Source organism: Chroicocephalus ridibundus, chromosome 7 (assembly GCF_963924245.1).
Source record: "Chroicocephalus ridibundus chromosome 7, bChrRid1.1, whole genome shotgun sequence".
Taxonomy (NCBI): Eukaryota; Metazoa; Chordata; class Aves; order Charadriiformes; family Laridae; genus Chroicocephalus; species Chroicocephalus ridibundus.
In genome coordinates, this window is record NC_086290.1 from 57,871,782 (window position 1) to 57,884,499 (window position 12,718).

General features: G+C 43.4%; 1 protein-coding gene across 5 annotated transcripts in view; it reads right to left on the bottom strand.

Annotated features, from left to right (window-relative positions):
* COL26A1 (collagen type XXVI alpha 1 chain) overlaps positions 1–12,718 on the bottom strand; it is a 179,666-nt gene that overhangs the window by 60,648 nt on the left and 106,300 nt on the right. The window lies entirely within an intron of this gene.

Here is a 12,718-nt window from a genome sequence, read left to right on the forward strand (position 1 = left end):
CAGACGCACACACTCCTGCGCTCCAAGTGCTGAAATAAGCCTGTAAAAGGGCCCTGCGCCTCTACTGGAGATGATGCTTCCAAGAAATGCAACCACTGAAAAACCTACTGAATGAAACAGGCTGCAGGAATCCATTCTGGTTGAACGTAAAAAGGGCTTGGGGTTGGTTTGAGTTTTTTTAAATTATTTTTATTTTTGGATAACGGCCTCTGGGAAAAAAATGGTCCCAGGTTCAAGGAGGGAGTGCAGCTGCCATTACTTTGGCTGAGACATGGAAAGAAGAATCCAGCACTTTCCCCGTGGCTGGTGCATATGCTAAAAAACAAGTTTGTGACAACAAGAAGAAAAGGAATCAAGTCGGGGGGAAGGCCTTCAGCGGTACGGGCACAGCAGCATCTCCTAATGTTTAGAAAACCAGAGTACGCTTCGGAGGGGGTGTCTGCCCCCAGCTCTGTCAGGGGCAGCTTGTGAGCTGGCCTGGTTACTTTGCCTCTGGAGATTCTTCCATCTCCAAGTGTAAAACCAGAGATGATGACTCCAACTGCCTTTGTTAACCAGTCTGAGGTCAGGGAAGACTTAATTATTTAAGTCTGTGAACCACAAAGCACTTTCATCTGGAAAGCACAATATATGAGCAAATCAGTATCTGTTTCCTTGCATAGAAGGGTAAAAAAGGAAAAAGAAAAATGCTAAACAAGCTGAGGAAATAATTGTCTTAGTACCAAAAATTTCCCACAGCACTGGAGGACGGCGGTCACACTGAAGTGATGTATATTAGTCATGATCAGCACACATAAAGTCATCTTGAAGATACTAACTACAAACAACTGTTACAAGATTTTACAAGAGTGTGTTTGTTGTACCAGCATCTAGAAACATCACATTAAAAATAAACAAACAAGATCAGATAATTGCTTTGAATGTGGTTTTTGTTAGTTCGGGATCCTAGATGGTTTTGCTCATGCGCCCGGAGAGCTGAGCAGCAGGACTGCTTATTGTCCTCCTACCCCTCTTCACTGGGAGGAACGGGAGAGGCTGGTGCAATTACACCAGTGCAAATCTGGACAAGGCCTGGAGTCCCTGGAGATCCTCAAATACTCACTAAAATCCACACAGATTTATTTGGAGGACTGATGCTTTAATATTCCTCCAGCTCTTCTGTGTCACCTCAAGCTTTAAAGCACGCACACAGTGATAACGGGCCGAGTCCAGTCCCACAGTCAGTGTTACATTCCTCCTAAAGCCATCCTTTGAGAGAAGTACGTAGAGACTTGGCTGCTGGTGTGACTCCCAGCAGCTGTTCCCATGGGACATGTGGATGAACAGAAAACCACCATGAGTGGACACCAACCCTACCTTATCCCTTTTTCTTAAAGAAATTCTATCGCAGAGGGACCTCCCCCCAAGTCCCTCACAGGATTGCCAACGTGAGGAATCTTTTCATCTGGTTTAATACAAGATTTGGGGTTCAAGTGATGCTCATTCAGCAAGGACATGATAAATCAGATCAGGGACCCAAGGGAACGTTCCCATGAAGTCCCACTATGGCTTAGTTTAGATGAGCAACCACAGCATGTGCTGCACCACTGACACCACTTCTAATCCCGCCAACTAAGCAGTGGGAGCCGGGTGACAATGCCCCTAGGAAATCCCGTACGGAGAAGGCGATGGCCATGCTGCAGCCTTTCCTGTGAGCGTTACCAGTGCCAGCTGGCTCCAAGCTCTCTCAGCACGTACTGCAACCTCATCTCTGGCTGCAGAGGAGAGAGCAGGCAAGAGATCTGGGACACATCCTAAACCAGGGCAGCAACCTGGCTGGATCAAAGCGTTACTGTAAGTGCAAAGATAGAAAACGTGGTACTTAGTGAGACTTTTCTGGTGCATGGCCAAGAGCAGTTTTGCTTCTATGTGAGCAGCAGTTGCAAGCTCCCAAACAAACTCAGCAGGAGCCATGCAGGGGAGTCCTGGCCTCCCACAGATACCTCTCTCCAGATACTCCAGCCCTGACCCTTTCAAATGTGATGGGTTTCTAACTCTCATACCTCTTACTATAGACCTGTCTTAAGCCATGGTAATGCCCTGATTCACAGAAGACAAGCCAAAACCACTCTGCTCCCTGTCTTTGCTACTGACACCTGCTTTGCTAGCAGACACCTGATTGCAAGTGGGGAGTGGGACGCAGCTCTAGCACCTTCCCCACCTCCCCAGGACAGCCAGCTAGGGGAACTCCTACTCTTCGCCCCCCAGGAGGAGGCAGAGGGAAGCTCAGTTATCTACGTCAGCTACTAGCCCAAAGAAAGCATCACAAGCAAGTCTCAAAAAGCCTAGAAATGAGTTATCTTGGATGACAGCAGCTAGACCCCATGTCAGGGAAGGGCGCCTCAGATGCAAGAGGCATGCAGAGAAGCAAGAGCTGAGCTTCAACACTTTAAAACTGTAAGGCCAACTCTGGCCAACCTGAGGTCCCAAAGCAATACGTGACAGAAAATTAAAGCCAGGTCAAGCCCCGAGACAAGATGCTGGAGGCTACAAGGCCACATAGCATTTGTCTTGTGCACTGACAGCTGAAACACTCAGGTGGGGAGTTCTCCTGAAGCATCCCCTTTTAACCGAGATTGTCATTGCAGCCGGGATCCCAAAGAACTGTATCAATGCAGCACACTGTTTTGCGATTGTACTCTGAAAGAGGAGGACTGATGTGGAAGCGAATTAATCTAGTCTTTCAGTGTCTTACCAGGTTTGAGAACTTAACATAAAAGCAACCAAGTACGTCCTACATGAGATTTCTGGGAATGGGTGGTCACAGAAAATGGATGTCACAGACAGTGCAACACATCGCTTCGGTTCCGAAAGCCTCACATCACTACAGAGCATTCAAACTAACTGCAAGCCATAACAAAATTCTCAGAACCACATAGTTTTGCACTGTTAACCAAATAATGTAATAACCACTAGGCAATAAATTTTCTTTCATTATTGCACCACTAACAGCAACTACAAACCACCAAGTTCTGCTTCTACTTTGAGGAGCAGATAAAGATTCCAGTTTAGTCCTTTTCAGTTAAAATTAGATAAATGTTTTATGCCTTCTGCAAGAATTGCAGAATCAACAGAAATACCGAGGGCCAGATCCAGAGGGATCCTGTTACTAACTCCAGATCCATCCAGAGTTAAACAAAGTTTCTCCTCTTGCACAACAGTGCCAGGTCAAGATCAATGACATAAAAAAAATGTTTACAAGGTCTTTTCTGTAACAGCAACAGGAAAGAAAAAACTAAATCACCAAAATTGCAAAAGAAAAGCCAGTCAAAGGTAGAAATGTATTCCACACAGCCCTGCGCGGTGAATCCATTTCTGGACATCTGCCTGAAACTCTGCATCCGCCTTGTGCTGGCTCAACCCCCGCTGCTCTTGGCAGGTGAGATAGAAAATTGGTTATAAAGTGAGCCCTATATTTTATAAGTTTCATAAACATTTTTTAAAAAAACTAGAATATGAGGTATTCTCAGAGATCCTGTGCCAGAGAGTAATGTGGTCTAACTTGGAAACAGAGTTACCACCTGTTCATGGCAACTACTCTTTTAATCTTCATTTCTGTTTTATGAGCTGACCAACACTATTTTATTAGCTGACAATTAGTTTAGGTTGATTTAATTAAACAAAATTGATTACAATCCCTTCTTTCTTCCAGGGCAAACTTTCTGCAGGACTAGGGGTTTGAACAACTTGGACCCTGTATCAATAAAACTAAATTTCAGATCTTTTTGTCAAAAACATCACGTGGCTATTCAGGTGACTACATGTCAGTGGACACAGAGATGTTCTAGGTATGTGTTAAAAAGAAAAAGGCAGGCTCTGGCTTCCCGGTTAAAACCAGAGGTGATAGTTTGACACCAGGCAGCACTACTACGTGAGCTTAACTAGTTCGAGAAGTTGCCACCCTTGTTTTTAGAATGAGTGTGTCTGCACCTCACAGATGGACAGTATACCAGATAGGAGAGAGACAGACGAAAACCAACCCAATCTGAAAAAAACTAATTTATTATTTTTCAGGGAGATCAATTCCTTAAACCACGCGGCTGCAGAGATGCCTGAGGCAGTGGAACAGAAAGGGGAGTGCAGGAGTGGGAGGAACAGCAGGCATGGCAAAGGGTAAGTTTTAACCGCCGCTGGAAAGTGGTTCATTATCTCAATGCAAAGATGAACACACGGTCACTGTCTGCCAGTATGAGACAGAACTCCTAGTGCTTGATCTAAAGCTTGAAGTTGATGACAAAAATCTGTTGACATCAACAGGCCAACAGAAGGTCATCTGCATCTTGAACAGATGCCTCTCAAATAGATGCTGCACACGAGGCAAGGAAAGCTTTTCTGTAAGTGTTTGCTCTTCTGTGAGCACATACACTCATGCATCAGCATTAGGCTAAAGCACCATGCGTCTGCAAAATACCGGTCTAGGGTGGAAAAGATAGCATAGGGTAGATATCTCAGTTAGCTTTAATATGTCTTTGCGTTCGTTTTCACTTGTTGTAATGGTCCCCCTGCCCTCCTTAATCTTTTTTTTTTTTTTTTTTTAAACTTTTGTAGAGATATACCAAGAAGGAAGTTCTAACTGGGCAAACATCTCAAGTTCTGGGCAAACGTCTCAAGTTCAGCACATACTCAACATTCCACACACAGGAAGGCGCTTGAACTGCGAGTAAGGTATCAGCCAGCTTGAGAAGAGATAGTGTTCATCCAGACAGGTTGTACAGACATTTATATTTGGCTCATTTGAAAGATTCAAAGCAATAATTGACCAAGATGAGCAGCATTAATAGCCTTCTGAGTACCAGCCCTTACCAAGCTAAGTCTGAGTGAAACCTTCAAGGATGAACTTTCTCATGTCACAATTTCACAAGTCCCATTTTGCAACAAAGCAGAACCCAGCAGCTAATTGTATCTGCAGAGCTTCCAGTAAAGCTTGTGGCAACAACTCAGCCCTGGAGGATGGATAAAAATGCCCGTAACAGTAGTAGACATTTGGGTGCAGTTAAGTACAGACAATGTTGTAGTCAAATGGCTATTCTATAAGATATATGTTGCCTTTGACACTTGCAGTGCCTTGAAAAGTGAACCACCACCATTAGTTATAACTCCCTGGCAACAAAAGCTCTAATAATTCTGACTAATTGTCATGGAAAGTTACCCTGATTGCAAATTTGACAGTTATAAAAATCCAATTTTGGAATTCCAAACAGGCCAGGAACATAATTAGGCTCTACATTTTAACACCCTCTTGATCAATGGCGGGGTAATGGAGACCCTTCCAAGAGCTTTGTTTTGAAATGAATGGCGCCATATTGATGAAACAACTTGGACACAAACCAGAAATTAAATCGAAAGTTTAAACAATGCAGCTGTATTTTATCATCCTGTATTGTCAAGCTTTAACGAAAATAGCTCCTAAACAGAGCCACATGTTTTGCCTGTTGCCCAAAAACTGAAGGTGAATTTTAAAACCCTTTCCTAAACTGCAGGATGCCAAGATTTTTCAGCTAGAAGTTATTATTAGGACACAACAGTATTTCATATAAGTCTTGACAATGGTTTTATATGGTTTCTGTAAAAGCAACTTCATTTTTTAAATCAGAGATGGCATAGATGAGTGACGCTTCAAAAAAATGGGATCTCTGTTGTGTATTTCTTCTTGTTCCATATACATACGGTATCAGCAAAATAAAATCTCATTATAATCAGTGGAACAATCAATACAGGGAGTCTAAGCAGGATTGCCCCCTCATCCTAGGTATCATTAATGAACATCGTCAGCTGCCTTCTAATCTCAGGACCTGCAGACAGATCAAATCAGGGTATATCATGTGTTTCAGTATCACTGAGAAAACTGCAGTCAACTCTTACTTTGAGAGTTATCTCTTGCCTTTGAGGATTAAGATATGATGAAAAAAACCCACTTGTTAGTTACGACACTCTGAGAACCAGATCTTTGATAATTCTAGCAATTGGTCAAGATACAGGAGACAGGAAATGTATAACAAGACTTAGTCTTTGAATATCCAAGGATGGATTTGCACAGCTGGAAAATTAGGAAAAACACTCTGCTTTTTGGCTTGTAATCTGTGCAAATAGCCTAGAGGACTTTAGGGGTGCAACTCATACAAATTAAATGGGATTCCACCACATTTATTTACTGGAGTATAGTATTTAAGATTGTAAGATTCAATTCCACGTTGAGCAAAAAATTTGCTGAAAACCAAAGAGCATGTTAAGTTTTACCAGCCTTTCTCATAAAAGTTTAAGTGTTCAATCTCAGTTTTGAATACCCGTAATCCCAGAACCAGGATAGAAAAAAAGCTCCAGGGTTGTAACCCTCCAGCTGAATATGTTCAATGGCTCAACCCTCACATATGCTACAAGGATGAGGTATTTTAATTGGATCTATCAGGAAGCTTGCACAGGGGTGCACGCAACTTTCATCTCAGTCCACCGGATGAAGGAAGGGAGATGAGACGTAAAGAGATAAAAAAGCTGAGAACAAAGAGGTCCGCGCGGTGCCTCCCAGCCTCTCTCACACTGGATAAACATGTCTGTCAGATCCTGAGGTCAGGCTAAAACCTCTGACAATGGTGGTCTGTAAGTCTGAGTATCTTTTATCTTCCTGTGCAACGCAGCCCTTCCAATAGCACAAGAAACAACTTAACTGGACAGGTTCCACGGAGCTTCACCCATCACCCGCTTCATTCGCACGCTCCCACATACAAACCACTCCTGCTACGATTGCTGGGAGCTAGGCACTGTATGACTACCAGTACGGTAGCAGTGAGAATAAGCACCCTAGGAAGGGCTATGGGTGGGCTGTTATCCTGAGATAACAAGCAGGTAATCCCACCAGCAGCTTGTTGTGCCCACGTGAGCAGACTAGGCTACAGGCAGAACGACATTAGTACCCAGACTTCAGGCAACTGCGGGGTGTTGCTAACACACAGACATAGCAGCCATCCCAAGCTCACTCAGCATTGCCAACAGAGTGCTGTGCCATGTGGTGACAGTGGAAATACACTGTGGCCAAAGCCAGGCATGCAAATCACACAGGGATGCTCAACCCTCTGGAGATATCCCTGTTTCTCCCTCTTCCTACTCCACCTCCCTCTCCTCCAAGGCGCAGCCTCGATGACTGCTGTAAATGAGCACTAGATGCAGAGACAGATGAACGTCAGTGAGATGCATAACTTTCTTCACATTTTAGATCACTGTGGATGCCGTACATCCATTCCTTGCATGTATTAAGGATATTAAGTGTATTATGGAGGCTGACAGACTCACTATAGTAAACAGAGGTCACGTGCTCATTGAGCAGACCAGAAGAAATGCTACTTCTCCTCATTTTTTTTACCCAATATATTACTGCATCGCAAATTCTCATGCTTATTAAACGCTACCTAAATGTCGGGATGAGGAGATGGTTTTTAATGAGGTTGCTACTCCCAGTCATCTGCCACTGTTCAATATCTCACAAGCATTTTATCTCTCTCGGCAGACTAACAAGACTGTAAAAGAAGCAAGATAAATATCAGCCAAATAACTTGATATTATAGCCTAGTATGTGAATATAGACTTGAGAAGGGCACCGTACTTTACAGCCTAGGGCTTTGCTAAAGTGGCTAAAAGAATGGCTCAGAAGAGGAAGCACCTACTTGTACTGCACTGTGCTGTGGCAAGTTTACTCTACAGTCCTTTCATGGCCAATGAACATCCAACAATGCTTGATAAAAACAGTGTCTGCTACTGATCAAGTACTGGTTGCTTTGTATCACACTTGAATCTAACAGGAAGAAATGTCCAAGGAGATGTATTGTCTAAGTTCAATGTTTTATCAAAACCAGATGAGCACACGTAGCCCGAGGTCCTGGTCAAAAGCCAAAACATACAAGCAGGAAACTGCAAGCAGGTAAAATGTGACACTAGAATAAAAAAAAGGGGTATTTACCTTTGTGCCAAAAACAAAGGCATTTTTACCATGACGGTACAGTGTATCTGGAACACCTCTGCCTCCCGAAACAGAACACTGTGGTTGCTACAAAGGCTCTTCACGTCAGGCTCGGCTGAATGGACATCCTAGCTCCGACCACCTCTGGACGATGTACTCCAGCGCTGTTTCTTTTACACATTCATTTACACAGATGCATACACATGTGCACATACACCTTGTGTTGGTGCTGAGAGGAAAACCGCTTCCATCACACCAATTTTTACTCTCTTTAGACTACTACTAAGAAGCTTTCTGAATTATTTCCTTCACGTTATGGCCTTGGGCTTCAGTGAAGAACCTTGTCCAGTGTTCTCCTCAAAGACACGCCCTTATGGTGGAGAATAAGTGAGACAGAAATGCCAGTGGTTTAGCCCTGACTTTCCAATGACCACCCATACCCCTTCCCACCTACCCCTAAGCTCCACTCTCTCAGCTGCCCTGTCCCGGTCAAAGACTCTTTGGTTTTCACTGAAGCCAGCTTTGGAGTCATCGAGACATAGAGAGATGGAGCTGTGTTTAAGCTGGAATGGACGTGTCTTTTCTGATACAAAGCCCTAGCTTCTTCTACAGTTTCATTAGCTCCCAGCTGCTAGGAAACAAGAGTTCAGTGGTGCTTACTGAACCCACGGTTAACTCCCAGGACAGCCAACTCAAAGTACCAGTTGGCTTGTGTGCTTCAAATACTTGCCACGCGTACTTAAGCAACAAGAGTCTAAACCATCTGTGACAAGAACATGAGGGGAATATAAGGCACTAAACCATCATCAAGCTATGCTAGCACATTTTTTATGTGCTAAATCATGGTTTTCAATTAACTTCTAGCAAGAAAACATATATTGAGTGAGTTTGTCACATTCCTGGTAAGGCACAATCCACCACTGCCCATTGAAAAAAGCTGCAGGGCAACAGGAAACGTCTCCAAATGCCCACAAATTCCTCACTCCTCAACACCCAATAGTATCTGTCTAGCCCTGTAAAACCTAGCTACATGTTGCACTATGAAAATTAGTAGCAGAAGAAACATGCTCTGATCATTTTAAGTTGTCCGTCCAGTCAAGGCTAAAGAGTCCCACGGAAAAGGCACTGCCCCATCCACTGCCATATGGCCACAGTTCCCTTGATAACATCCCCCTCCTTCCCCATTGCTGAAAAGTAACATAACTGTTGGAAAGAACTGGAAAACAGTTTTTAAGGTTCATTAAAATATTTCAAAAAGTCACTTTGATTTAAAAACCCACCTTAATAAAGCCATATTTATAGTTTCTTTCCACAGTCTTCATCCATTTATACAGCTGCAGTTCCTCTAAAAGACAGTTCAAAGAAATACAGCTCCAGGCACCCAGTCAGAGCCTAAAAATCCACTGCTGAGTTGCCCAAGATTTTACTAATAAAATTTGTCTTCAGCGATATAAATTGAAAAGTCAAAACAGAAACCCGCTCACAATCTACTGCAGTGGGTTTTTCAATCTGCGGCTGGACTCCATGAAAAAAGGTGTTCCACATGACCTCCGATGGCTGGAGGGAGATAAGGAAAGAAGCACGGTAAAGTAGGTGTTGAAACTTCTTAGAAATCTGACCATACCCTGGGGTGTTTTCATCTGCTCAGACAAACAGGCACTCCATTTCTGATGTGGAGATCAGAGTAGCCACTTGATGACTTCTAGGAGAACAGGTCGATTTCCAGCCATCTCCCTGTGGCCTCTTACAAAAGGCCATTCTCCAAGCTAAAGCTTTCACAAAAGCCCTCTTTTTCCAATGAAAAGAGATTTCACTTCCCCCTAGCTGAGGTACAAGACACCCCAAGGGGGGGGCAGCCAACTGTAAGAGCAGAACACACCAAGAGCTGCTCTCGCCATGCTGCTCCTGAGAGCGGCAGTGAGAGCCAAGGTAGCTGCACATGAAAAAGCACAAATAAATTTCCTACTAGCGCTTGGGTTACAACCTTCCTGCTTACCCAGTAAGTTACGGGTCAGAATTCAAGATTAGAAATAGTGGATAAAGTTGGAATTGCTGAACTCATCTAATAACCAAAAGCAACAAGAGTTTTACACACTGCAACTACCATATTATGCAACATTAAAATTAGGATAGCATCAAAAAGTACACAGAAAACTTAAAAGAAGATATTTGTTTTCCCATGTTGCTATCCTTGAGTTATAACAGACTCAAAGGCTCTACAAGCAGGTTTCAGCATGAAAAAGAAATACACTGCACCGAACCTGGGGAAGCAATCAGGCAGTGTACAACCTTTCATAAAGCAAGCTCTCCAAAACCCAGCACTGCCTTCAAACAAACAAGTCCTCTCCAGTCCCAACCAGAGGAGGACAATCAAAGCCAGGAACAGCAACACCAGCTCTGATCACATCACAAATCCCCCGTTCCACATTCCAGCTCGCTCTTCCAGTCTTCTGGGACAGCAGGTCCCATGCTGCCAGTGAAGGCGGCACACAGTGCCAGGGGCAAGCACGTTGGCAGGAGGCTCACCCCGTGAAGCGTGGTAAAAATAAGCAGACCTCAAGGTAGATACTGAGCGTTTCTCAGAAAACGCCAGTTGAGTAGCCCTGCTAGAGAGAGAAGAAATAAGGCTGGGAGAGAGTTTTCAGCTGTTTGTAACTGTTCCTCACGTAAGGCACATTTCGCCAAATCTATCAATGCAGCACTTCTTCAAGGTCTCCATTATTCCCATGCAAAAAAAGGAATGTTTAGGGCTGCAGAAGCTGCCATCTGGCAGGTCCTGCTGTATCTGTGAGTTTGTTCAACACTTAAACAGGGCCCTGGTCTGAGTGGTCTCTCGGTGCTACTGAAGCGTGGCTGTTAAATAACAGAGCACTACGTAACTTGCAAAGTCAATTAGTACACAAGCAAAGTTGGGTTTATGTTTGCCTTTTTTAAAAAGAAAATTAAAAAGGCAAGAAACTATTGAAGGGCCAACAGATAACAAATAGGACAAGAGTGAAGCGTGTTATCAGTGAATGGGGACAACCAAATCGCTTGGAGCTTGCAATGCGACATGTTGACTGAGAAATGGTAGAACTGGGCAGCTCAGCGAATGCCTGTAAGACCAGCGAGGCTAATGAGAACAGCAGGACAGGGGATATCTTTAACGGCCAGACTCTACATCCTAAAATTCTTTAATTTCAGTTACTATGAAATTCCAGTACTTCTCTGATAACATCTAGAAGGCAAACGTTACCACAGCACAATCTCCAAGGAAGCAAATTTCAAAATTGAAATGACCTTTGAAATATTTGCCTACATCATGTTTGCCAAGAAACTTGGGGCAGTTTCATCTTTCATCATTGCTGATTCTCAACTTTTGGCAAATAGCACACGTTACGTTGTTATTATTAGTAGCAGTATTTTAAATTAGTACCCAAGAATCCATTTGTCCTTTGGTATTGAAGGAATTTGAAAGCAAAAAAAAATATTAAAAAAAAAAATACCCCCCACTCGGAAATTAGACTTAGCTAGCTAGCGTGCCTGGATTCAATCTATAGCTCCTCAGAAATCACAAGCCAGTGGAAGATTAACTCAAAATCATGGGATGGGAATGCATATGGAATTCTCATTCTGCTTACAGGAGGGTAAATTACATTTTTTTAATCTCTGAAGCTCGGTTGAAGTTTCAGTTAGTCAGTGGCTGAAATATCTGCCCAGCCACCTCCCGTTTACATTTGGATGGGACAGATCGCTCCACTTACACCTGCCTTTGCACAGGACAATGCGTCCTCAGCTCTCGCTCCCTCACAGCATCGGTAGGAGAATCCTCTACCTCAATCCTAACACTGTCCATACTTTTGAAAAGTGAAGGCACCCTTCCCTGCCACATCCCCTGAACAAAAAGTATTAGTGACAGGGTTACAGTGCCCTGGGGACACAGACAATTGCTTTCTTATTTCACACCCCTCGGATACATGCATCTAACACCAGATGTCCGTGGAATATTTCATTCTGTAGAGGGCTACCAATTTCCCTCATCATTTTTCAATTAACAAGCGATTATGTTTAGCATTGGCCAGGACATGGGGTGTTCTGTGAAAAATTTCAGAAGGAAAATTGTACCACAAAGTCACATGTCATACAAGAACATTGACATGAACTTTAAAACCAAACATTATTCAGAACATTTTTAATGACGACCTTCCCCCACATAAACCAAGACTACCTCAGATTCGGACAAAGCCCAAAATGCTGCCCAAGCTATGACCGCTTTGCTAGCAAAATATAACGGACCCCTCCCCCAGATAACTTGGCCTTGCCTATACTAGTCCAGCTGTTTTATTTTGTGAATTGGAGGCTAAACGCATAGGCAAAAGAACCACATGAATTTAGATTCACCAAAGCACAAGGGGATTTTCTCTAATAATCCCATTCATCATTACAGAAGCTAGATGTGTGAACGATGATCCCCTAATATCCTCTGGGGAGAGCTAAGAGTCTCAAATTCAACAGGCCATTCAGGGGGCTGCATCTGTGGATCTCAGAAATATGATTAAGTGCCTTAACTAGAGGAAACTGCTTTTCCCTTCTTCCCTTTTAACGAACAGCTCAGAGTTCAGAATATAGGAAAGAGACAAAGTGCCTGAAAACAGTCAACAACGCATCAAAAGAATCTGGAAACTTCATCTTGAGTTTCTTCAAGCTACTTGCAACCTATATGGCTAGCAACAGATTTTACATCCTCTCTCT